This window comes from Lagopus muta, chromosome 18 (assembly GCF_023343835.1).
Source record: "Lagopus muta isolate bLagMut1 chromosome 18, bLagMut1 primary, whole genome shotgun sequence".
Taxonomy (NCBI): domain Eukaryota; kingdom Metazoa; phylum Chordata; class Aves; order Galliformes; family Phasianidae; genus Lagopus; species Lagopus muta.
The window spans coordinates 2,933,592-2,955,847 of NC_064450.1; the positions used below are offsets into that span (position 1 = coordinate 2,933,592).

The 22,256-nt window shown below is 46.6% G+C and overlaps 1 long non-coding RNA gene across 1 annotated transcript in view; it reads right to left on the bottom strand.

Annotated features, from left to right (window-relative positions):
* The window catches only part of LOC125702307 (uncharacterized), a 92,439-nt gene that overhangs the window by 37,126 nt on the left and 33,057 nt on the right, over positions 1–22,256 (bottom strand). Inside the window, exon 2 of the long non-coding RNA XR_007380519.1 lies at positions 4,864–5,033. This is a non-coding gene — a long non-coding RNA (uncharacterized LOC125702307). The remainder of the gene's footprint in view (positions 1–4,863; positions 5,034–22,256) is intronic.

Sequence of the window (22,256 nt, forward strand, 5' to 3'; positions counted from 1 at the left end):
AACTTCAGCCAAGCAGAAACACCTCCATAGAACTCTCTGCAAAGGACTGGAGAAGGAAGAAGCTTGGAAATGAAGACAGCAAACGCCAGGAAAACTGAGGGCAAATGAAAGGAAAGCAAAATATTTTAACAACTCATTATTCAAATAAAGTCATGCTTATGCTTTCATACCCAACTCATGTCCTCTGAGTCTCCGCCATAAGCAATGCTGCTTAGCTACATACACTGTGCAGTTGTGGCCAATCTGAGGGCACGATGTGCTGCTGGGTTGGATGGACGTGGGGCTGTTCAGCTCTTTTTCCAAGAGGAAACATCCCCAGTCTGCTAAAACCAGTAACAGCTGAATGTTTTGAACCACTGAACCTCAGCAGCACTCTATTTGTTGCAAAGGAAGCAGGAAAGATATCACTGCTTTTATTGCCTCTTGAACGTCAGCTGGCATCCTCTGCTTTGGGAGAACGCACTCTAATTGCACAGCCAGCCTTCCAAACACACTCTGCAAGCCTGCCACATGTGGCACTTCCAGTTGCAGTAATAACACAACAGCCAGCCAAGAAGCACAGCACAAGCACACCTCTGACCTGCAAGTGACCCACTAATTAGTGGCTGCCCAAGGTTAACGAACAGAGTGCTCCGTACAGGGAGGAGTGTTAGCAGTGCGAACTCCAACCTCGGTAAACTGGTAAATCTATGCCAGGAGGTGTTTACACATTCATTAGCAATGCTGGCAAGACAAAACACAACAGAAAATCCCCTTCCCGTTAATAGTGAGCTCAGAATAAAATGAGAGGTCTCTTTTTCCTGCACATAATGATTACCGCAGAGGTTGAATTGTAACTACAGAATTAGGCCCTGCATTGGGGAACTGCCACTAATCAGCTCGCAGAAGCTCAGGATGTTTTGCCAGTTGTTGTCTGCCATGGCTATGGAGCCAAGCATCTCATTTCATCCCATGAACTAATAGGAAAATGGGGCTGGACACCCCAGATTAGAGTTGGACTGGCACTTCCAGAGAGCTGGAAGCATTCGGCCCCACAGCAGGGTGAGGGTTTGGACAGCCCTGGGTTCACACTGGGACGGAGCTTTTGCTCTCATTGGGTTTGACAGGAGCATCATCCAGATCTGAGAGGTCACATTTCTACTCTCGCTCCTCCTCTCCTCCCAGCAGGAGGATTATGCTGCAATAATCCAGGAAAAGGCAGATCTCACCCCACTGCTGCACCCCCTCTGAGCAGAGATAGCCATGATTTAGGGTCAACTCCACTTAACCAGCCCTACTCAAGCCAGGAGCTTTGGAGTAAGTGCGGCCATTTGTCTGCTAGGTGCTTCTAGAAGGACACAAATAAGTGCCTGTTGCCTCCAGTCAGATTTATCAAAGCAGGTCCCAGCTCTTTAGTTGCAGCAGCAAATCAATAGCAGAGTCCTTACTACAAACTGCTGATCCTGATCTCCATCACACAGCAGCATGTACATATCCCAAAACGTACTCAATCCTCAGCAAAACTTCCAAAGGCACAATCTAAACCTGAGAAGAAATATAACAGGCTAGAGAGAAACCAACAGGAGCACAAATATCCTCAGTAAGAGCTCTGCAGTCACAGCCCTGCATGTGGGTGATGGACAGAACACGAGCAAGGATCACTACTAAGGAAAGAGTAACAGCTATTTTTATGTCAAAAGATTAATTTTGGTGGGAAAGCCTTTTCTTGACAGCACCAAAAAGAAAAATACAGAAGCTATTTTTTTTTGTACTTCTTTTTTACAGAAGAACGTGCAACCTTCCAACTCAACCATAGCAACCCCAATGGCCTTCTGAGGATCTCCCATTTGGGAAAGGGAGCGCCAGCTCTGCTGACAGAACTGATCACCTCTAAGAGCCACTAACACTTGTTGTGCAGAAAGGAGCCGCTTCTCGCACAGCTCCCTGCGCCCAGGATTCTTTCATCACATCTGACCCAAGAAGGAGAGCTTTTCTGCACATCACAGACTGGAGATCTTAGGGGAGAGAAAAAAAAGAGCCCCATTTCCTTGCTAAACTCATGGACTCTATCCACTAAGTTGACCTCTCTCTGTTGCTGCCAAAGGAAGGAAAAGGCTTCCTGCTTTTAAGGCAGGTTAAACCCTGCTGGAAGACCCAGAGCAGAGCACTGCACTTTAGATAGGTATTTTTCAGCTACATTTGGGTGCAAAGATCTCCTCTGATCTGAGCAGGGATGATCAGCAGAGCTGCTCTAAGTCACTGGTGGTGAACACAATTCCTCTTGGGCCTAATCCTGGAGGATCGGTCCATGAGGGAGCTTCCCCATCACCCCCAGCCCAAGGGAGCAACATGAAAAGCTGGGAATGAACCATCAGTGGGAACTGGTTCAGCAGCAAACAACACAGGGGGGCAAGGGCTGAGAGAAGAGCACTGGAAAAAGAGGGGTTTCTGCCAGCACCAGGGGATGGAGCAGAGGATATCCATGCATGGTTTGCTGTATCCTGATCTGGAACAAAGATAATGCAGCGTGCTGGTTTTCCCTGGAGAGGTGGAGTTCAGCTGTCAGTAACTGTGGCTTATTCACTCTGCTGCAGCCTACCAGGCACAAAGCAATCTCTGAAGGAAAAGAAAAAAAAAGAGAGAGCTCTTTTCCCCCTATTGGAAGATGAAGGGATTTTTGCTCTAATCCCTAAACAAACACGTTTAATGCCATTAAACACTCACTGGCATTATCAAGACGTATCACTCTCATGCTGCTGCATGCAGAGCGCAGGCTGGGTTTCAGAGAGCTGAGCTCCTGTGATCACTTTGCACTCACAATTTGCCTTCAGTGGAGGGGGGGAAAAAAAAAAACCCTCTACTTTATCATTGTTCCCTGGGAACAGGAGGAAAGCAGTGAGTTGACTTCAGGGAAATAGTTTGGAAGTCTTTACAGGCCAACATCTGCAATTAGTTTTGAAGAATCAGTGCAAATAATCTCACAGCAACTCAGTTCTCTCTCCTTCATCTCCCCCTTCTGCAGCCTTTTTCTCCTTTATCCCAGTTTGCCCATCCTGCTCTTCTCACTAACAATCGGCACACATCAGAGAGCAGCAGCTCTTCACTTTCAGAGCAAGAGGATAAGGAACCAAAGGGAGAAAGTGAATGACAGCTGGGTTGGACATTCCCCGGCTCCCGATGCTCTTCAACAGAAAATATTTCTCCTTCTAGCTTAAAAATGAAAAAAGAAATCAGCAATATTGCCTGAGCCAACGCTGAAGGAATGGAGCAGATGTCAGTATTCGTTTCATCTAAAACCAAATCATTTTCTGTTAAACGGGGAGACAGCTTTACACACTTTGTTTTAATGTGAATAACTGATAATTTCAAAGCAATGCAGCATCTCTTTGAAAAAGTGCATTCCTGGAACTGAGATTATAACGCTCTCTCCCTCACTAATCGCCATTTAAAAACCTGGATTTCTTGAGACTTGCATTTCCCAGACATTCCTGACCAGCTCTTTTTTGGGTTACCAGGATCAGATAACGCTGTGGGTAGGAGCTCAGCTCACCAACACGAGGCGTTGGACGGGTGGCCCACCTCCAGCACACCCAGAACCTGCTACCACCTGACTGATGCTCCACACCCTGAGGGCAAGATGAGCTCTGCAGATGCTCATCCTTTTGCCCATCGCTGTGGTAGGTCTTCTCCAGGCTCCAGGTGAACAAGATAATATTCACAGCAATAAATACTTGTAAAAAAAAAAAAAAAAAAAAAAAAAAAAAAGATTGGAAAGGATCTAAAATCACATTTTTGTAGGCTTCATGCAATGCTTCTGCACAAAGAGCATCTGCAACTCCATCTCTTTCCATCACAGCATCCTTTGAAGCATACAGTTGTACTTACAGATATAGATTCAGCTAGGCAATTCCTATCACTCTATGGAGCCCTATGGGACAAACCAGAGTGCCCCTCCACGGAAGCAACAACAAGGACAGGACCACCCTGGCTGGTGACTGCACCCATTTCCATCCTCCTGCTGCATCCTCACTTCCTCACCATCTCCAGCTGCCCATCAGCACTGCCTCTCTGACCGCACCATACTACCAGCACAAACTCCTTCCTGCACAGGGACAGGTCAGAGCAGCTTTGCTGGAGGACATGGGAAGGGTGGACAAAGAGTTGGGAGAAATAACCCCTACAGCCACAACAGCTTCAGCCTGAGGGCAAATCCCCAGCTTTACAAATGCCCTCTGGTTTGCATTAGGGACACTTTCATAAGGTCAGGGACATGATGACAGCATCATATCAGCCAGCAATAACGCTGCTCTGCTCTGCACAGGGACCAGCAGCAACCATTCCATCATGGCTCCACTTCCACCTTGTGCAAAATGAAACTGCAATCATCCCTTCAGAGGAGGAAGGCATTGGCTTCCTAGGACTGTAACGATGATGAGGAGTTTAAACGTAACCACAAACATAAAACTTTAAAACTCTCATAAACAGATTTGAAAGTGAGCCAGAGGAACTGGTGTGAATGTGAGCTACTCCAGTACAAAGCAATAAGAAAGACACAGCCATAAACCTGGGCAAAAGGGAAGGGGGAAAATCAGCAAAGACTTGTGGGGTTTTTTTTTATGTGTGCAGGAATTAGCTTGAAAATAAGACATTTTTATAAGTGGTGCAAGATTGGTTTTACTTTTTTTCTTTTTCTTTTTTTTTGCATACATTAATTGGTGAGCAAAGCCAGAATGCAGACACATGCCAAACGCAGATGTGTCAGCCCAAAGTTCTTCAGATGGCCCCCAGCCAGGTAAACATTTGACCCAAAAGCCCACCTAATTTCAGTGGGCCGAAGTCTGGAAAAGTGATTAACTATAGAAAGGCCAGTGTATGGCTTCGTACCTGGGGAACGCTGAAGCAAAGCAAAGGCTCTCAGGCCCTAATTAAAAACCTGCCTCTCGCCCGACGGAAAGCTGGAGCCGAGGAACGAAGGAAGCTGGGGCTTTTCCAACAGCGCTCATAAAGCTGTCAATAAGCTGAGAAAGTGGCCTTGATGGTGTGAAAAGTCATCTCTGAGAAAAAAGGAAAAAAAAAAAGTTGCTGCTCAATAAGGCCTAACAAATCATCCAGCATCGTATAAATGGCTAATTGAACAGCAAATTAGTAGTGTTTATGAAATCTAGACAGTCAGCTAGCAAAGACAAGTCAAGAGCGGGGCATTGTGAAGTTAGGTTCAGATTTTATCCCATTTGGGGCCTTTCTGGTGCTGCCCACGGCAGCAGAGCATGGAGGGCTGCATAGGGAGCACAGCATCGCACAGCGTGCCCCACAGCCACCGTGTGCGCAGACCCATTCTCCAGACAGAGCTCCTGCAGCTGGAAGAAGTCCATCTCCTTATCTTTACAGACTCCAGAGCTTCCAGAGGCCTAGAATGGCTACTTCTCTTCATAAAATTAATGGCATGCTTTTTATGGCTTCCAGCTACAGCTGGGAGCCCGATTCTGCGTGGAAGGGACTGTTAATACAATTACGGGGCTGGTTTTACACTGTAAATTCTCCATTGTTTTCTTTTTGCTGTTTGGGAGTCTCTCATTGAGACGTGCCCTGGAAATCAGGTAGGGCTGTTAGCGCAGCTGGACCCAAAGGTCTGGGGCACTTGCTTTATATAAAACATATTTTCTGGGTTTATAATGGCAATAAAAGCGCTCCCTTCTTGCCAAAACTTGGCACTGACGTTTCAGAGGAGCTCTGGAGAACAGTTTTTGGAAAATTTTGAAGAAAATACGTGCAAACCCCATGTGTTTTAGGCCCAGAGGCTTCAGCAGGGTTCCCACAGTGGCTGCAGAACGCCATGAATGACCTTCAACTGCACACAAGCTCAAAAGGGACTTTCAGCTCCTGACCCCCAATTAGGAAGCAGTACAAAATTAACTTAATTGCACGTCCTTGAACCTCCTGCTGTGAATTCAGTTATACATGTTTATTGTTTGGTGTTTTATACTGGAAGAGTTATCGCCACACGGGGAAGCTGAGCTGTACCAGTGCAAACCTTCATACTGTTATGCTCATGCCAAGGCAATTCTGAATGTGCACACAGTCACATTGGTTCAGAACATCTTGGTTTTATCCAGTGTGGCCATATCGAGTATCAGTCAGACATAACCAAACAAGCATTGGAAAGCAAGAGAGGAAGCACAGCTCAATTTGAGTGCATTTGTTCAGCAGGAGGAGAGCAGCCAGGAAACAATTTTCCCTTCCCAGAAGAGTTTTCGAGATTCCCCACACTGAACCAAATGTATTTACTCTCAAAAATCTTTAGGTGGTGAAACATAGGAAGGAGAGGGGAAGCCTCAATGGATGAATAAAAAATAGGATTTGTCTGTGTTTTTTTATCTTCTTTTTACCTTGTTTTCAGGCAAGATGCAAATTTCAGCCAAAAACAACTTCTTGAAATCTATTTCAGAAAACACTGACTCAGGTTATTTAGGAAACTAAGCCAACACAGGAGAAGTAAAGTCCTTGCAAGGATATATCCCAGTCAAGAGCTAGGAAACTGGGAATAAATGGTCAGTTCTTGCAAGGGAGCGAGGTCAGCACGGGAGCCCTGGAGAGATGTGTGTCATTAAAAATGGATGCTCACAAATGACCTGGAAAAGGGCACAAGCAGCCAGGTGAGGAAGTCTGCCGACGATGCTAATTTTGAGAGCACCAGGATGAACTGCAAAACAACTTTATGATACAGTGACAGGTCATCGAAGAGCAGATGAAGTTTGATGCAGAGAAATGTAAACGGATTCACAAAGGGAGGAAAAAAAATCTAAACTTCCTATAGAAAAAGATGGGCTGACCGTTACCACACAGGAGCAATACCTTGGGGTTGTGACAGATGGACCTGTGAAACATGAGCTCATCACACAGCAGCAATTAACAAAAATCCATCATAAGAAGTTATTACGAGGAAAGAACAAACCAGAGAACATCATTACATCACAGTAAGTCTCTGCTTCCCCTGCATCCTGATCGCTGCAAGGAGACATTCCCTCACCTTAAAAGAGATATCAGGCAATTGCAAAAGGTGCAGTGAAAGGCAAGAAGGCTGATCCTGAGGTCCCATATGGGGAGGGTCAAGAAACTCCCCAGCCCAGAACAGAGTTACCTATAGAAGGAAATGACTGAAATCCATGAAACAATAGCAACAATTGGTCCTTCTTTCCTTCCCTTTTCCCCCCAACATGTTTTTTCCTTACAGAAATACTTTTTCCTTGTCATTTACCTTTTCCCTCACAGTCAATTTCTTCTCATTTCCAGACCAGAGCCAATTCTGTAGGGATCCATCACACTTGTTGCTGTTTTCACGGGACAGCAGCCGTGCTGAGTGCTAAGTTAATTACCCATCAGTTCCCACTTCCTCCACGTCCAGCAGGTTGGAACAATCGCTCCTTTCTAAGCCCATCCTCACTCCCACCATCACCAACACACTTGGGGAGACCCTGGCAGCCTAGATGGGAGAAGAAGGAACCCTCCAAGTGCTTGCAGCAGACCAAGAGCTCCACAACAAGGGCATGCTGCCACCATGTGTGTCCATTACTGAACTTAGAAGCTTGGGGGTGTAAGGCAGGTTGGTACAGCAGCGTTCAACAGCACTGATACAGAATAGGTAACAAGGTAGATACAATCCTCAAGTCTTATGAAGGGTTTTTTTCCCTACAGATTATATTCTAAAACTATATAACTCATAGAACAGGAAACTTATAGAGCAGCCCTGGGCCAGACAGCAATAGGACCTCTGGTCATGCACTGAATTAAGTTTTCTCCTGCACCAAACCCTGGCACACCCAGTTTCAGTAAGCTGAAGCTCCCTGTCTGATGCTTCTTCTATTCTACTTTTCTAGCTTCCTGCACTGAGGTCAGCCCTGAGCTACGTTCAGACACTGCTCACGTCTCATCACACTGATGATGTGGCTGATGGATGCATGAATCTCTCACAGTAAGAGTACTTGCAGTAGCCTTTATCTGCTGGATAAAGGCTAGGGGCCAGAAGTGACCAGAGTGGCATTGCAGAACTTTTCTTCAGGGTATTAGAGCAATCAGCTTTGCCACACTTCCCAATATTATCAAATACCTCACCTCCATAGCTTTCCAACACTGATGAGCATCCTTGCAACCCTCCCATCACCTTTGACAACAGCCCCACGTTCCTGCAGTCCGGACAAACAAGAAATGCTGAAGATGCATTTATGCATCTCCAGAGGCAGCAGCAGCCAAGTTTCTCCATCCCCATGGGAGCTGAGTATGAGGCAGACTCATTCTCCAGCATGGTTGCTCCTGCTTCTTTCTTTGCAGAGAATGTTTAGGGAACATCAGCGCATTCCCCTGCAGATCTGAAAGCAGATCTTCCAGGGCTGTTGGCTCTCCCAGGAATAGATTCCTGACCTGACCTTACCTTACAGCAGAGACCACCGCTGTGAAATGAAATATGGCTTTGGAAGTTGTGTTTTTATGATCTATGAAATCACCCAGACCTCTAGGGTAAATAAATTCTGAATATGAAGCTGACCTCTTAGCTTTTAGCATATCAGTAAAGCCTTGAGGTTTTTCATTAAGCTTAAATAACATCTAAGAAGTCCCTGTTTTCTACCCTTTCTTTAAAACCCCAAGGAGGTGAAGCCTCGTGGTAAATTTTGCTTCAAATATCAGCTGGGGATACAACTTCATTAAGAGTAATACCTTAACTGCAGAGTGCCAGGGGCGAGCGGGGCTATGCACACAAGACTTTTCTACCACATATTCCTTTGTGCCTCTCAAATACTTAATCTCAGACTGGTTTTCACAGCTCCAGCTGATTTCAGTCACTGGGCATCCAAGGGACAAGACCCAGACAGAGGAGCACCTCTTCCATTCCACAGTCTTGCATCAGCCACCACAACCCTACCAGAGCGATCCCAGACCAACCTGCCATCACAGCCATGAAGGCTTCAGTGGATTGATTAGCAAGAGAAGGCCAAGGGTGAAAAGGGACAAAAGCTTCACACACATCCCACATGGCTTTCTAGCACCTCTCCCCTATCTCCAGAAAGTGGATAACATTACTTGGAGGGGAAAAATCCAGATGCTGCCAGCAGCTGTGTTCGTTCCAAAGAAGTGTGGTTAAATACCTCACTGGTACAAATCACTGTAATTTCCCTGAAGTCAAAGCCAACTTGCCACTGCCCAGAAGCGGGTGCATAGGGCATAGTTCATAATGGTTGGATTACAGGAGGTGGTATCCCTGAGTTCCTCAGGCACTTGGCAAATTGAGACCATCGACATGAACAGAAAGCCTGACTTCCTGTGTGCCTGAATCAGCCTCCACATCTCCACCTCTGATGGAAGCAGCGGGTTGGCAAAGCCTTTCCCCTTCTACATGAGCCACTTGGTTCACATTAACTATAAAAACCACGTAAGACTACAAAAGAGTGATTCATAGGGAGAGGCAAAAAAGGAGAAATAGCAGCTCTCAAGTCTTTATTAGGATGCTGGAGGCCTCGACACGGGTTGGAGCATACCCAGACATTGCAGGATCCAGCTATCTTTCAGAATGATGTCACTGAGCACACCCATGTGCCAGCTGGGCTGTGTAATGTCTCTCCTCTCACCCTCCACCCGTCCCCCCAGCCCCTGGTACAACACTCTCCCAGCTTGCTGAGCTCACTTCCCCTCATAAGACAGATCTTTGATGAAGTGGAGCAATGGTAACCACATGGGCTCCTTCACCTTCATCCACATCATCTGCTCCCACAGGCACGGCTCAGCGGATGCAGGATTTTACACACTGGCTCATAAGGAGAAAGAGCACACAGTCTGGATGGAGCGCACCTTGTCACCTGCATCATTTTCTTTTCATCTTATTTTTTTCATAGTTGATTTTCCTTCTGTTTTCATTTGTTGGCTCAGCTCCACTCCCAGCCTTCTCAGCCCCATAATACTGCCATGTTTGGGATATGCACATTTCCACTCCCCCCCCTGCCAGCTAAAGAAGGGCCAAGAAGAGATTGACAGCATGGCCAGAGCTAGTAACACAGGACTAGGCATCAGTTATCAGGGTTAAATAATTTCTTACTAGCTACTGTCATCTGTCTGACTGGTTAAGCATCCCAAACAGAATTCTAACCATAACTTCACTGTTGTCTTCTATTTTAGAGACCCTTTACTATAAAATTTGGTTGTTCATTGGTGTCTCCGTTTGCAACATCCTTGGCATTTTTGTAAGTATAAACCACTAGTCTAGGTTACATACAGTAAAGACATTGTCAATTTAAGGATGGCTACAAATTCCTAGCATACTTTCTGCACAAAGATGTCCCTACTCATCACCTCGAAGAAGCAGTTCAGCTGCTCCTTAATAACCAGAAATGGCAGGCTGAGAGTGAGAACAGCCATTCTGGAAGACAGCTGAAATCCCCTCATTGAGGACCTTCTCAGGGCCTGAGGAAATCCTTGATGTCCTTAAAAAAAAAAGACAATTGTACTTTCTCACACGTGCTCCATTAACACACGGCTGGAGCAACTGCCCCAGAGCCATTTCTGCTCAGACACCTTCCACCTCCTTTAAAGAGCTCTGCAAGCATGATATCAGTAGTTCCCAGTACAGGATAATTATTTATCGGTTAATAAGCTCAGAAGGTTTCTGAGGGTTATTTACTACTAGATTTAGCATTAGCACACCCAGTCAGACAGCCAGCGAGCCTCTGCTCACTACTGACCATCAGCCATGCTGGAATGCATTGGCCTTCCTGGAACAGGCAGCTTCTCCATTTTGATGCTGCCTCTTATTTTTTTTTTCCTCCAGCCATTATCCCAACAATCACCCTTTGTCTTTCCTTTTCCTATCTTGCACGCATTATTCGATGGACTTTCTCACAGCTCACAAGCAATGTTCTCAGCAAATCCCAGCCAAGGTCACGCAGCTGTGCTGCACCAAACCTGGGTCTGAGACAGCTGAGGTCCTGGGCTGTGGGTTACGCTGGGTCATCTTGGCAACTCGAGGCTTGTTTTTGTGTCTTAAAGATCCCAACCAACTCCCCAGGCAGAAATGCACTGCTTAGGAAAGGCAAAATAAAAGAGGGGCTGAGCTCTCTGGTGTTCCAGACTCCAAAAGAACAGCTGGGATCCAGCCCCAGGGAGTGCTCCGAGCCTCCTACACCACTAAGGCCATCTGCATGAGAAATGACTTCTCTGGCTTGAGGGCTGGGGGATACCCACCTCAAAACTGGATGGGGCTGAGCCAGAAGGAGCATCATTTTCACATCTAATTCATTGGAAGATCTTAGAGGCAGGATGGGAAGAAGGGACTCTTGGGAAAGCGTGGATGAAAGTGAAATGAGTAAGGAGAAACTAAGAACTGAGAAGGAGTTTTAATGGACACTGCTCAGTTCACCCTATCCAACCACTTGCAATATCAGACACAACATATTTTAAGAGCAGCAGTTGAATGAAATTGACTTTCCTTCTTCATCAGAACCAATGGAAAAGCACAAAAACCCCCAGCACCATCTCTCACTTTATCCCCTAGATTCGTCAAACAATTAAATGCAAATAGCAGTCTGTGGCTTCAATCTTCATCTGTGAACCACTCCATGAGTTTCTGAGAGCCACTCTATGACTTCATTACTCAAAGCTGCTCACCCCAGCACTGGCAGGAATCATTGCCATCCACGGGGCAGTGACTGACATAAGAATGCCTCACAAAAGCAGCTTACATCACCATTAACATCAGGTTATCATCCAAGATTCAACCATTAGCCAGCATGCTTAACCAAACCTACACAGGGCCAGCTTTTGTAACCTTTTACAACCCGAAAAGCATCCTTTGGGCTCACCCCATTGCAAGGATTTCTACAGCCCCTGGAACTCATTTGTCACCAATGGCATTTTCTGTCCTTGGAAGTTTCACCTTTATGAGCTTTTAGGTAGAAAAGGCTGCATTGCCCATTCCCACCTAGAAGCACTCATGATTTGAAACTCGACGTTAAAATACCAACCCAAGGGACCTACAGCAGAGCTGCAAGGAACCTGGGCCAGGATCTGGACTGTAACTCATGGGAACGATGAGTCATTTGAGATGAAACCAGGAGTCAATATTTGACAAATGAACCTTCTCAGAGAAAAGCGAGTCTCTAATACACCTGCTCCAGATGAGAGAGTCAAGATTTAAATAGGCACCAGATTTGCATAATACCCTCACGATAAGCAGCACTACAGCAAAACCCTGCAATGCATGAAGGATTTATTTCATGTCTCATACATTTCTGTATCCCAGAAGAGGCCATTCATCATTGTGCCAATACTTCAGAGATTTCACTGAAAGCTCCAACAGCTCTAGATTATCAAGGAATTATATATTTTTCCCCACTGAATAATCATTCCCAGAAGCCTGCTAGAAAAAAATTCCAACTTTCATCATGTAGGTTAATGACAGTGCAAGAGATGACATTCACTTTTAATGACTACACAGTCAAAGACATTGAAACCCTGCTTTTTGACCAGCTGAATTGATCTGCTCATTACCCTGTAATTTCCAGCTGTATTTAGATACGCACTCAACATCTCACAGACAGATCTTCATCAATACCCTGACTACGTCCATCCCCTAAGAACAAAAAAAGATTTCAAAAGTTATTCCGCTGCATTGTTCATCAGAGATTCCTCCTGCTTCAGGGACTCTAAGAGTGGACACCCCATTCCTGAGGCCCAAACCTGCCTATTTAATTTCATCAATAAGACGCCAGTGGAGAGCCAACCCCAGCTCAAAGCCTGTGTTAGCCACAAGCAGTATATTAAGAGTTAGGAGCTGGTTTAGAGGGCTTAACTGTCTTAAGCTCCTCTTCAGAGCACGAGGCTTGGATATAACAGCAATGAGGATATAAAGCTTTCCTGTAGCAACCGACAGATCGATCCAGATGGGAGAAATGTGGTGCAGCTCCCGGACCGAAAGAGCTCTGCATGCAGACCCTTACATTTGGTACTCTGTGAGCAACCTTTGAGCCCCCAGCCTCTGCTCTGACATACACACAGTTTAATTCAACCAGATTTCCTTCAACGGGGATGTGATTTTCAGGGTGCAAGGATCGTGTCAGACAGTGATGTTCGGAGTGGGAAAACCTTTTGATAAGGGGAAGGAGGTTACTGTAAATCAGAAAAAGAAAAATCTGTACAACTGCTGCTGGAATCGCTGAAAATTACTGCTGTGCTATTGGTTTCCTCCAAATTTTTTGCTGCCTCTGCAGAGGCCATTGGAAAAAGAACTGTTACCAGAAGCATGCTTATATTTTAAAGGGATGCTGTCAAGGATTGTGAACAGAAAATGCACGCCAATTTCAGTGCTACGCTCATTCTTACTTGCAGTATCTTTCAAGATAACACTTGAAAATGCTTCTGAAGTGACACAGCCAAAGGGAGAATGCCAGTGCATGGAGTGCAATTACTACAGGGCATCCTTGGCCTGTATTCACCTGAGCACTGCAAATAACCTTGCTCACATAGCTCAGACCTTGCTGCAGGACCAAGGTCTGCCTGTGCCACACAGCCCAGCAGCCTGCAGCACCCAGATTCAACACGGCACAGAGCTTTCAAGAAGCACCCCATACACAAAGATAGGTGCTGAGATATCCCACACAAGGACTGTATCAGCCTAACCTTTAACAGGCACCCAGAAATGCAAAACAAAAACACTTTGAATACTCCCAACTGTGGCTGTGCAAAAAAAAGCAGCATTCTGCTGCTCACAGACAGATTTACTTCTTTTCCCCTTACTGCTTTTGCAACACAGCCAAACATCACTGTCCCAAACAGGGACAGAGGGGCAGGAGGACTTCATGCCCAAAGCTGTCTGTTCAGCTCCCCCCATCCCAGCCCTGTAGAGCCCCATCACTCCCATCTCCTGCAGCCACAGCAAGCAGCACCTCTTGCCACAGCACTGACCAGCAGAGATGCAAAAAATGATCCATATCTGCTTAAAAAACAGACTGAGCAGATGCACCCACACCATACAGCAGCCCAGAGGTGTCTCAGTGCTGCCTGCAGTCCCCAGCCCCGTGCCAGATGACTTCATCACCCCTCACTGTTGTGAGATCCCAGCAGGGCTGGTTGGTGGGACAGCTGTGCACTGATCTACAGTAGAAAGCCTCTGGTAGAGGAACAATTAAGAGTATAATCATTTTTTAAATGAAAACTGATCCAAAGCTGACAGGGATGCCAGCACAGACAGAATCCCAAAGGAGAGGGCTTGCTTAGGAGATTGCTGGAATTTCCTGCTTCTGCACCAATCAGAAATAGCACGAGATCATGATGATATATTCTGATGACAATGGGCCATGTCACTCATCATTTCACTTTTGGCCTGGGACTTGAAATTAAAGAAGAAATAATGGGAAGAAGAAACTTTTTTTTTTTGCACTTAGGTTTCCTCAAGGACTCTTCAGGGAGGTGGAAGTGCTGCTCTCCCATCTGTATCCTTTCACCCATCCCATCTTTATAGATCCTCACCTGGCAAATTACATGTGTTTCTGGAATACATTCTCAGGAATTCGAGTAAGGGATATTATAGTTATAAACAAGAACATCCGCACTGCCTGGCAGACAGTGTGCTCACTGTGTTCAAGGGAGAATAAATCAGACATTTCAGAAAGCCTCAAAAAAGAAAGAAAAAGGGGGGGGAGGACCTCATGAGGACATGGATCCATATGGATTAGGTGGTTCTCACTCTGAATTTCTGGGCAGCTTGTAACCTTTCATATATCAACACCATCAACAACCCCTGGAGACAGGTAAGAGCTGTTATCCCCACTGCTCTGCTGAGGGAACTGGGACAAGAGGAATGCGCACTCAACACAACCCAACATCTTGAATGCTGACCTTGTAACCCTCGATGGATACCTTCACGCTGGGCAAGGCTTCCTCTCCCTGAGTCGTATGGAAGTGTAATGAGCAGTAAATCTGTCGCTGCCTCAGCTCCATGCTGACTAACCCATCGGTCCCCCCACCCATTCCACACTGAGTACTGCACAAGGTTTCCAACTCTAATGACACCGTGGTTCCCGCTGCTGCAAACCCAAGCCAAAACTCAGGTCCCACGTGTTTGCTACTGCACATCTACTTCTAACAAATAGGCCAGCTCTTGCAATTAGCAAAGCAAAGAGTAATGTGAGCACAATGAGACCCCTGGCGGTACCCGGTCCAAGCCCAAGCAGGGCCTTAGAACCTTTGAAGATGGCAATGTCATGGCCTAGAGACCCCGCTGCCTTGCTTCCTTGAGCTGAAGTTATTATCTCTGCCACTATTTTTACACCACCAACGATCAACTCCTTGACCCCAGCCACTCGCCCAGCATTCCACCCACCCCCCTACCCACAGCACTGTATTTCAGGAGCCCTTCCCTTCAGAGCTGAGCAGCTCTCCCTTCCCCACCAACTCCACTCCGCAAGCCAGCCCCCATCTAGCCTGATGATGAGAAAAAGGGATGATGCCTATAGGAAAGGTAGCTGGAACTGGTTTTGGGCAGCCAACACTACTCATACAGGCCGCTATTTGCCTGTACATGGCTGGGGATGGGCTCAGGGCCAGAAGCCCTGTCCTGGCAGATCAGATGCACCCGTGAGTCTATTAAACACGGAAATCTCATCACTGTTTATGGCCCAACCCAAGCTCATATGCGAGCCCTGCATCCCCAACTCCTGACCCAAAATGGAGGCAGAAGGTTTTCAAAGTCTGGACCCAAGCCCGGAGCTGAATTCTCCAGCTCTGGTCACCTTATTTCACTGGTACTTTTGCATTGCTGATGTCAATATCATTTTAGGTAATAATATGTTTCAAGTCAATTCATTGTCTGGCCTCCATGCACATACAAACTCTGACAGGCAAATAAAGAAAAGGAATATATATTTGAGAGATTTAAAAGCTGTTTCCATCTGGATTTGCTTTTAATGGAAACATTCTGTAGGTTTTTGGTTTTGTAGAAGTTGGGGAGGGGTGGATTGTGTGTGTGTGTGTAATAGAACATTATTTAGGGGTCAAATTTGCATTAATGGATCCTTCCAGCCCCTTGAAACGCTGCCACAGAGAACTACAATCAAAGTGTTTCAAAACAACAGGACAGACACTGAAGCGGGTACAGGAGATTTTTGAAGTGGTCACTGGTTGGTTGCCTGTTTGTTGCTGTTTTTTTTTTTATAGGCTTGTTTTTAAAACAGAAAATAAAGTAAGTGAAAATAGAAGTTTCACATGCAGATGCCACCTCACGAGTAACCCATACGTACTGCCACCAGGACTCAAGAGCAGAACCACTTGGAGTGCACACATACCACAGCACCAATAAGCAAGGACATGGATGTTTACATGCACCTTTTGCACACACAGTTCAACCCTGCAGTGCACGCCTACAGCAGCAGAGCAGCATGCTCATCACATCAGCAGCAACGCAGCAGCTCACCAAACCAAATAATCCCCAAAGAACCGAATGCTGATCAGCATCCAAGTGCTTTAAAAAGCACCAGCAATGGAGGAGAAATACAGAATCACACGATTTGTTTCTCTGCAAGTATTTACACTGATTCTTACTGCAAACATTCATTTTGATAGATCCATGTCATTACAAGCGTTTGGCAGAGAACAAAATGGCAATGGAGTTGTTTCCCTCCCCCCCATATGACAGAGCAGAAGCTGTGCTGCTCCATGGAACAGCAGACCTCCAAACCCCCAGCAGCAGTCTGTCATGGAGAAATTCCACAGGGTCTTGTGTCACTCAGCTGCAAACATGTCCAACCTTCCTGTAGGCATCATGTTGGACAAATGCATGAATCAGAACCACAAGCTTCCAAGGAATTATAGTCCAACACCTTTATGTTAGGGATTCTACCCAAATTCCACCATACAGGAAGATTTCCAAATCTGCCCCACGCTTTCTGTTATTCTTTGATTATACTGACATCTAAAGGTCATCAAATTAACTGTGCTGAGCTTCCTGGCCCTATCCTTTCCACTTCATCTCAAACCAATGAACATTTGTTACACCATTAAGAGAAACGAAAACACGTAAACAGCTAATTTGGTTTGTCCTTTGGTTTGTTTAAATTACTTAAGACCCCTAATATTCTATTCCCTAAATTCTGTTGCTACAAATACATGTGAAGACTCAAAAAGACACAACACACCGCCATCAGATCCAAGGTAGTAAGCCCAATCTCCTTTATTATGCCACTGGCTTCTAAGAAGCAGCTCCAGGGTTCCAGCAATATACGCAGGAATCGATATGACCCATAAATCACAACTTTCATCAGTAAATCTTGCTGTTATAACAATTCCTGCAGTCTACACTCATCTAAACAGCTGGGCAGGGACACTTCACCCAGCCCCAAAACAATATCTGTGCATCGTGTCCCAGGGGGTCAGACTGTGATGAGATCTGTCCCTGTGCCAGGTAGTTCAGGAAACATTTGCAGACAGTTTCTGGAGCACCAGGTGAGGGGCAGAGCCAGGGATCCCATCCCCAGTGGGAAAAAGATGCCTGTGACAGCTAACACAAGAGCCAATGGAAGCAATCAGAGGAAACAGCACAAAGTGGAATCAACACAGCATTTCTAGCAAACCTAAGCTTCGTTTCAGAAGGGTAAAGCAGGCACGGTGCCCAGCGCTCGCTAGGGTTTGCATGCCTTTACTGCCAGGTGTGAACAGTTATCTCACTAAGAAAGATTCAAGCTCTGCCTGTAGCATTCTGCAGTCTTTCCCCAATGCCCTACTTAAAAAGAAGGGAAGAAAAGAGAAGAAAGTCAGTGCTGAAGCCTCTGGCCCAGCCAGGGCAGCCCAGCATTCTCCTTACAAGCAAACAACATGGAAAACCAAGCAAGGCCATTTCAAAAAGAAGACCAGGCCTCAAACAAGGGTTAAAAAGAGGGCAAATTCATTCACGTAAACTGTCTCCAAAGGGCAACAACCAAAAGGCATTCGCTCAGCCACAACCCACCCCCAGCCAAAGCAAAGCAACCCCTGAGCTTGCCTTCTGCTGTCAGAAAGGAGCTGAGAGCTCCAAGCCCCCACCCGCCACCCCCAAGCACTCTGAGCCTTATTATTGCCATTTCTAATCCCACACACACGGGCACAAAGCTGCTGCTGGCTCCCTGCAGCCAACCCCCTCCAAAGGACAAGGACCCCAAGCTTGAAGGGTAAGCGCCGGCCCCTCCAAACCAGGCCACCTTAATGCAGACTGGCACTAAATTAGCTGCTAATCGGATTAGGAGAAATGGCTTTAAACTGACATTCAGGAGTGAAAAAGCCCCCATCACCTCCACAGGCCTTCGATCGAAGCTGACCACCACAACCCCAATCCCGAAGCATTAAGTATTTGCCTTATTGCTGCCAGTTTTATCTTAATCACAGATGAAACAACTACAGTCTGGGGGTAGCAAAGGGGAGAAAATGGGGGTTAATTAGCCAGAGCATGGCATCATAGAATCACAAAAACATTAAGGTTAGAAAAGACCTCTAAGATCCACCAGTCCAACCATCATCTCATCACCATAAAACACGTCCCCAAGTGCCACAACTCCACGCTTCTACAATATCTCCAGGGACAGTGACTCCAGCACCTCCCTGGGCAGCCTGTGCCAGTGAATCACCACCCTTCTGGAGTAAAAAGAATTCGCTGATAACCAACCTGAACCTCCCGTGTTGCAATTTAAAGCCATCAGCCCTCATCCTATCGCTGTCACCTGCAGGACACAGCACTCAGCCTCACTGAACCCCACCTCATTGGTCTCAGCCATCAATCCAGTCTATCCAGATGCCTATGCAGGACTGGAGAGTACACCCATAGCATTGGGGCAGTAGGAGGAGGGGAAATCTAGGAACAGACAGGACAAGCAGCAGTGAGGATGCCCTCAGCTCTAAAGAACACTTGTTGGAGGGATGGAGGAAAACAGGACAGCAGCATGCATGGCTGCACCTCAGAGAAACCCAGCACCTGGCAGTGAGAGCAGAGGCACCAGCCCCTGCCCCCTGAGCAGAGATGCCCTAAGGCACAGTGCTGAGCATCTTGCTGCCAGGTGTGCCTGACCAGCTGCTTCAGACCCACTCCTAGCCTGCTACAGACCTGTGTGCCCCGTATGTTCTCTGATGCCTACTGATACAGTCAACACACACTGCATCTCTTCCCTGCAGCCATCTCTGCCTGTTGCCCCATCACCTGCTTTGGTCAAAGTGCCGCAAGCCAAGCAGCTCTGGGACCTCCCTCCCTCTGTCAGATCTCATTGCAATCAGCTTGCAGTTTAAAGGCCATTTTAGAGAGCTGTGAACAGACAGGAGGCTTGCAGATACACAACTACATCACCTTTGCTTCATATGGAGACAAAAAAAAAAAAAAAAGAAAGAAAAGAAAAAAAAGCAGAAGATGAAAGCAGAGAGCATGACTGCTGTGCCCCCAGCACACTCAAACAGTCGAGCACCAAGCCCATGGACTTGAACTCAGTCCCTACAGAGCTAGGAATGGCACTTCCACAGGTGCTGCCACCAGACAGGAGGGCTGGCACTCCCCCAACCATCACCCACATCACAAGCAAAAGCAACACATCCTTTCTATTTCTAAATGTTGACCCTTTCGCAAGGTCCTTTGCAGAAATACAGAAGCCCAATCCTGGATCCATCCCACCAATGGTTGTCAGGCACAGTACCCCAAGATGACGTGGATTTTTGCCTAAGTAACAGCCCCAGAGTTGGGCTCCAGCTGTTTTGACTTCCCTGGCAGACTGATGTCATTGGCACACTAAAACAAGGGCTTGGGTTGCTTTCCTCGCCACGACCTCCCCTCGCCAAATTAGAAGGTTTATTTGTTCTAAGATAAAGCACGGTGACACATTAAAGATGCCCACATTTTCCTTCTTAGATCAGCTTGACATCTGGTTCAAAAACGTTATGAAACACTCTCTGAACCTGCTGTGGAATTGGATATTATGGTATTTCACCAAGCCGTGGTTCGGGCGAACTTTCACCTCCAAGTGAAAGTTTGAGTGTTGAAAGTGAAAACAGAGCACTCAGAGCCTTTCCCTGGGACAGACCTTTCAGTGACACTGGATGTAGGGAAATAATTGCAGATGGTATTGTTGTGGGGGAAATATCACCTGCCATGAAATTTCACCCTGAGCGAACATTCAGTTGTTATAAGATCATATCGTTGTGCTGCTTTGCTGTAACACATTCAGGCTGCAGACTTGAGCAAGGTCATTCCGCAGGAAACCTGCACACAACAACAGGGTTTTGTTCATTGTGGCCAATGATACTGTAACAGGAGGGGGGAGAGAAGCCTATCAAAATATTTTTGCAACAGATAAAAACAGCCTTCAATGAAAGCGGGCGCTTGTTTCGTATCCATTCACATGAAGAAATGTCACGTTTCCAATGGAGAAACACAAGCAGCAGAACTGCGTTGTCCACTGTCAGTAGGGAAGAAGGATTTTCAATAGACAATTGGAAAAAAAATTGCATTATATATTAACGTGTAAAGAAGATAAAGCTTGTCTTCATTGATTTGCTCACACACAACCTAACAAGACGCAGGGAACACAGCTCAAGGCTGACAGAAGGCTCCTGTCTGGAGAAAGGAATCCAGAAAGTGTATTTTATCCACATAGATGTTACAGCAGAGGAGTGATGCTCACAAACCACTGAGCTCTGCAGCCTGCTGCCTTTACAGACCTCAGAGCACTGGGAAGAACTCCTCACATAAGGTCTACATGCCAAACCTCCTTGCCCCGCAGGTAAGGAAGTGATTCGACATGGGAAAATCAATATGGGGAAAAATTAGAACCAGGCCATCCCATAAGCAGCACTTCTGCTCTGTGTGTATTTACAAGTCCTACTTTCATAACCCTAAAAGACTGCAGCCATCTGCTTTGCAGGTGCCAGAGGTGGAAGGAACCCTGAACAGCAGCCACTGGGGAACTGCACCACAAGGGGTATCCTGCCCCAGGGCTCAGCAGCATCTCCTCCTACAGCATGCCCAGGGCTGGAAGAGCAGGAAAGCAGCAGGCGTTTGTCCTCAACCCTTAGTAGGACCCAGACATGTGCACGCAGTGCAAGATGACACTAGGATGTGCTGGCAGGGGCCTGCAGAAAGACCAGTCCAGGGTGGGTGCAGAATCCAGGGCACCATGAGCCCCACCAGCGGTCAGAGCTGCTGCATGAAAACTCCACTTTGTCCCCTTCTCCAGTCATGCTCCAGTCTGTTCAAGTTCTTGCAACTGCAACCACTAAATCTCAATTGCTTTTTCTTTTTTTCTTTTTTTCTTCTGATAAAGCTCTTTTTCTTTTTGAACAGCCTAACCAGTAACACCTCCCCCCCCCCCCCCCCCCAGAAAACACTCTTGAAAGCATTTTACAACCTGTTAACAGCTAAAGAAGTAGTCCAAAACAATGTCATCATAAATGCAGACAATTGTGCTTTTAATTAAGATTCACAACTTTTTCTTTTTTTGATTGAAAGCAGTGAAACCACAATGAATGCATTCACTCCCAGGAGTCAGGTGAGCCTCCATCACCTCTGAGCTGAGCCTCCCCAGGGCACCAATGCCCTCCTTGTACCCCACTGCCTTTCCCTGTATCCTGCAGCCCTGCATAACCTCAGACAAGCCGGGAATGGCACAAAGTGACACCAAAAAACACTTTGCAACTTCAGCACTGCTCCTTCATTCAAGACTATGGGAAACCATGCTCAGTGTGGAAGTGTGAGAAACACACAACTGCCTCCAAAGGGGCTGTTATGTGTGACGACGTCTCTCCCAGCAGCTCCTGTTTGTATCTTCAAGACGTGGGCACCCAGGACACATCTCCTGGAGACAGCAGCACACATGAAAATGATGGTGAAAGCTGAGAAAATGCCCCCTCCCTCACTTGGGAGCCACTAAACGCCTCTTGCTGCTACTTTGAATGGCCAAGGAGGAGCTGGCTGCTGGTTCCCACTGCAGTGCCTCAGTTCAGCTACACGAGCACCATACCCCAAACCCCAGCTCCTCACATGACCCACACTCCATAGAAGATAACACACCCCTGAGGAGACCCCAGGCAGACTGCCAACACAGTACCAAAGCTTAACAAGAAGCTGGAGAACAAATGAGCCAACAGGATGTACACACAGACCTTCCAACCTGAGGATAGCCTCAGCAGCTCTGATTGCTGCCTGCAGGCTCAGCACTGAGGCCAAAGGCTCCCTGGCACCTCCAAGCTCTCCCTAGGACTAATCTTACTTCAACAGCTTGATGCAGTGACCTCTGCAA